Genomic DNA, 5,641 nt, shown 5'->3' with positions numbered 1-5,641 from the left:
TCTGGAATTCCGGGGGATCCATGAAATTGTGCCCTTCCAGATGTAATTGGGCAGGGATGTGTGGACTGAGGAGGCCCGATGGGCCCTTCTTTGCTCAAAAAGCAGGGTGGCATGTGGCTTCCTGTCCACTACCCAAGCAACATGCACAGGTGTGTGGGCCTGTTTTCGGTCAGAAAACTCTTCTCTCACATTACTACAATTTTTCCGTCCCTTTCATTTTTTTGACTACTTGATAGAGAATTATAGTCAATCCCCCCCTTTTATTTATTTATTAATTATTATTATTATTCAATGATTACGTGGTATAATTTTGGTCGTTCGTTTACGATAAGAAGGGATTGTAATGGACCTTAATTTCAGTTTAGGAGGCCCTATATTCAAATACAAAATTTGATTAATGTGATTTACTACTTTAACAAAACTTTACTTTTTCACAACACATTTATGAACGCATGCATAAGACGCAGTTTTTTTTTTTTTTTTTTCATCAAACTTACAGTCGTTTGATAAGTTCTTAATCTCCGCAGCACCAACTTTTTTTTACGGAGAAGGGAAACAAAAGTGGCATTAAAACACTCATTAAAGGCTTTCATAATATATTTTTGGAAAAACTTCACTTACTCCTTGATATTTTATCACTTTTATAAATCGTATACTCAAACTTTAAAAGAGTGTAATGTCGGATCGCTATATTTTAAAAGTTTGTAATGTTACCATTCCGTTAAGATTTTTTTGTTAAATCCTAATAGAGGCCACCAAAATATCAAAAATACCTCTATTTGAAAATTTGCCCCCGGGGACCCACGACCAAGCTAGCAGTAGGTTTTTTTTATTTTATTTTAATTATTTAATTAAGGTAATTTTATAACTTTAAAAAGAGTATAAGAGATATTTCATCTATTAACCATCTTATTTAACGTTAAATCTTATTAGTAGGGGTGACATTGAAAATTTTAAAACATGATAACCCAATATTATAACTTTTTAAAGTTTAAGAGTACTATTATAAAAGTGATGAAACATGCATGAGGGAAGTAAGAGAAGTTTCTCCTATCATTTTAATGACCGCCCAACAAGTTTGCAAAAACAAATGGTAAAAGAAAATTGTTTCATTTAAAGCTCGTTGTGAGAGCCTTTCAAGTAGGGTTGTAAATGGGCTTAGATCAACAATATTAGGACTAATAATAGACCAAATAATTAGGTCAACAATGGGCTAAATAAAGACAAACTCAGCCTTTTTGTTCAACCGGCAGCGGGGAGTGATGATAAAATGTGTTTGTGTAAATGTACGAATGAAAATGGATGATTGATTCGAGATAGTCAATCTCCAAATAAAAAAAAAAAATGGAAAACAAGATTGTATTGAAATGGTAATTAATTAGATTTGATCGTAATCAAATTATTATATACCTCAAATCTCTTACGATAAATAAAAGTAATTTGTATTGTATTATCTTTAAGGGATTAAAAACAAAATTTTGCCCTTTAAGGCTTCATCTTATTGTTCGATTTTCGATTCTTCCGCACGATTCACTCACAACCCCGGGCTTCTTTGAATTTGTAAAATCTCCATGACTATGGAAGGCCCAATACTCGTGCTAAAACAGCGACGTCCAATGTTGGAGTTCAGCCCTAGCTTTCTCTGTCTCCACGGCTGAGCTGTGTCAAATAGGCGCCAACATCTCTCGATCCGTCTCTCTAAACCTTTTTTTTTTTTTTTTTTTTTTAACCAAAAAAAAAAAAAAAATCAAAATTTTTTTTGAATAGCAAACTCTGGATTACCAGAGGAATCATCAGCACCGAACATACAATATCCATTAACAACATGCATGGCCAACTCGTCGGCCAAAATGAGTACATGCAGCCACATGGGGAAGCCAAAATTCCTACCAAACGCAAGTACTCTGACCTCTTGAACTCCCATCATATCCTCTCTTCGTCATTTTTCAAAACTGAGTTTAATTAGGTGGTTCTCAATATTGTTCTTCAGTCTATGCCCAGATCTGAAATCAGATGATATCTCGTTCCCTTTGAGTTCCTCCAGTGAGAGTGTTTGACATCAGCAGACAGCTGACAGGCTAGGTATTGGTGATGGTCAGACAGAAAACGATGTAAACGGCATCCTTCAAAACAAACGACTGTTTGATCTCTTTTAAAATAGTTTGCTGTTATTATAATAAAAGCAGGTAAGCCGGATCCTTGGAACTATCCCTGGCCGGCTGCCTATGATTAATGGTTGGTTGAGTAGATTTATGGATCATCATAGGGTGTCAAATAAAAAGAAAAGTATATATAGTTGAAAGGAGCTGGATAAGTATCAGAAATAATAATTTAGGAGCTAGATAAATGCAAACAGGAGACTAAACATATATTTTCCGCAGGGGGCAGTTAATGGTCCCCGTCCTTGTAGAGTCATCATCACTTGTCCGTTTCTCCCTCTCTCATCTATAATCGAGAGAGCTTGAAATGATGTTTGTTGAAAATGCAGAAAATGACAAAAGTAGCCAAAGTTATATATAAATTTATTTGTAATTCTCTAATTCTTCAGTCTGTGATTATATATATTTGTAAGAAAAATGCTGATCGAAGCTAGATGCACTTCTTAATTAGGTCACTCTCTCTTTCTTTCTTTTTTCGTGAGACCCAAAAAAAAAAAAAAAAACCTAGAGAAAGACAGAGATGGAGATTGAGCATTTCAATCACCGGCATGTGCTATCGCTGAGAGAAAAGAAGAGAGAAGATAGGGTTTTTTGCCAAGCATGCGATGAATATTGCGCTGAAGGTCTGATCTACAGTTGCAGGGACTTATGTGGGTTCTCCCTGCACGAATCATGTGCAAATCTACCACAGGAGATGGACAAACCCTGAAAAACGCTATGCCGACTCTAAAAATTTGTTTATCACAATTTATGCGGAATTAATATTATGAAGCAATAAATAATTCAATCACCCAAAATATATAAAGTAATAAAGAGGCAGACACAGATATTTTGGTTACGAAGAGGAAACCTTTTAGAAACTGATCTAAAAGTAAAACCTCTCCGGGGCAGCCAAACCCAGGAAATCACTATCAAAAGATTATCCAGAGATTACAGACACTAGGAACACTTACAACCCTTTGCAAGACCTTGGCTCTGTAAGATCGACAAGCATACAACTCGTCTCCTTGCTCACAATCTTCTCCAATGTGATTCTCCTTTACCAGACCCTTCCGATAGACTTCCCAACCGTAGATTTATCAAAGGAATAACTAAAACTCTAAGAGATTTAATTTAACGCTCACCACATATGATCTCTCTTAGCACAGCCTCCGACGAACTCTTTGGGAGTAAAAATTCGTGCCTCTCTCTTCTATATTGATGTATATATACCCCCGACAAAACCCTAGACCTAACCCACGTAAAATCACGTTTTTGGGCCTAAAACTTACGGGGTGTTCGGACATGTTAATGGGCTGTCCGGACACGGCTTTGCGGAGCAAAATTTGAGTTTCTGGAAATGAGGTCCGGACCCGGGGAATTGCGGTCCGGACCCGGCATGTCCAGTCTTGATCAACAGCTCCGATCGATGGGCATTTGTGGTTCGATTGAGCTGAAATTTTGCAGGGACGTTCATAACACATGAATCTACATTATGAACGGTGGAGATTGGACTCTGAGCATTCTATATTAGTGTTTGAGCCTGTGAACAGTAGCATCTGCATTTTGGAACTGAATTAAGCCAACACAAGAACTAACAAACTCCCCATTTGGCAATTCAGTGACAAAACCAAAATGTCAAGCCAATCCCATAATCTCCCCATATTTACTTCCCCTTTTTGTCACAGAATGACAAAAGGTCTTCATGTTTCCTGAAACACTTTACAAAATACATCAAGGAACAAGAAGACATTAATAAAACTCATGATAAAAAAATGACGTAGAATGCGTGATCATAAAGAAACATCAGCAAAACTCCCCCTCAATGTATGACTCAATTAACAACAAGAAACTGGAAATGCAAAGCATGTTTCTCCCCCTCAAAAGTTAAATGAACACACATGATAACACATCAATGACTCATGTATTGCACAATGAATATCCAAACATGCTCCAAATATGCAAAATATACATGAGACAAAAAATGGCAAGAAACTCATATTGCTTAACCCAAGCAAAGACAAATGTTCCATTCATCCCATGTGTAGCACCCCAGATTTTTAAAGTATTATTTTAGAGATATTAAATTGATGCTATGATTATATCAATATTCATATTAGGTAATGACATTTACTTTGAGGTTGAGATATTTATTGATGATATTAGGTAATAATATTTATTCTTGAGGAATTTATTAGATCTTATGAATATTATTGGAATGAATGTTGATTTGAGGTTATTATATCATGATGATGATTTTATATTTATTATTTTATTGGGAGATTTAAGAGATATGATAATTGATGATTGATTGGTATAATTTGGAGTATGATTGTAATAATTGGTGAAATAATAGGATAGTAAATGGTAGGTATAAGGATGGTAGAATAAGAAGGTAGAATAGTATAGGTAGAATGGTATAGGGTTGGTAGAATAGTATAGGGTTGGTGAAATAGTATAGGGTTGGTGAAATAATAAAATGAGGGTATAATTGTAAATTGACGATAGAATAGTGTTTGATTTTCTCCTATAAATAGAGCTCTTCTCCTTCAGAATTTTCACAACTCATCTCCTCTCCCATCTCTTGCATATATTCTTCCTTCTTCCGCTTTTTACTCGGTCTTTCTTCTTTCTAAGAGTGTTTACTCAGAACAGAGAGAGAAAGGGCGAGACCAAGCGCTACAAGAAAGAAAGAACACAAGAGAAACCGAGAGTGAGATGGGAAATTTAAGACAGAGAGCTGAAGAGGAAGAAAGAGAGTTTAGGAGAGAGAGAGAGAGAGAGAGAGAGAGAAAGTCAGTGAAGGGATTGTTATGGGTATGGACCAACTGCAGCAGAACGGGTTTCAAGTAATTACCTTTGATGATCCCTTCATGTAATCCACTGTAAGTATTCTTACTTACTGAGTATGATATTGATATCCAATAATACGGATTTTTGTGGTTTTATAACTTGTCTAGCATTTTGCTATATATATATTATTCAACAATGATTTATATTGTCGGAAATCAATTGACTCACTACTTCACAGTTTTTGTAGTGCTTGCAGGAATGGAAAATCAAGGTAATTATGCAGTTGTGATTAGAGATTCATATTGAGATGTACAGAGATTCCAAGTTGGTTAAGTTTTGTCTAGAGTTTAGACTGTCGGATAGATGTGTATAAATGCCTTGTACGACATAGCTTTGGGTATTTTTTGTATAAAGAAAAGTATTTTAACAGTATACTTTTGTATTGATAATTACAGTTTTTCCGCTATATGAGATCAGATCGTTACAAAAATGGTATCAGAGCCACCTAGTAACGCCAGGTCATGTGGTATTGGAGCACACATTGAGTGGGTAGTTTATAGAGATAGTCATGGGTGCTAAGTCCCACATTGCCTAGTTACTAGGTGAAACTGGGCTAGAAATATCAGATTGTTACAAAAATGGTATCAAAGCATTACCCAGCCTAAGATGGTGGGAGTGTGCACAAGCCTATGAGGGTCGCTAGTGGACAC

General features: G+C 36.0%; 1 non-coding gene across 1 annotated transcript; it reads left to right on the top strand.

Moving 5' to 3' along the window:
* Positions 1-1,521: 1,521 nt before the first annotated feature.
* LOC132168348 (small nucleolar RNA snoR134) lies at positions 1,522-1,684 on the top strand. The gene has a single exon (XR_009438862.1). It is a non-coding gene; the product is annotated as a small nucleolar RNA snoR134 (small nucleolar RNA).
* Positions 1,685-5,641: the final 3,957 nt, after the last annotated feature.

Source organism: Corylus avellana, chromosome ca1 (assembly GCF_901000735.1).
Source record: "Corylus avellana chromosome ca1, CavTom2PMs-1.0".
Classification (NCBI taxonomy): domain Eukaryota; kingdom Viridiplantae; phylum Streptophyta; class Magnoliopsida; order Fagales; family Betulaceae; genus Corylus; species Corylus avellana.
Note: the sequence above shows the minus strand (reverse complement) of the source record. Positions and strands in the feature narration are given on the sequence as shown.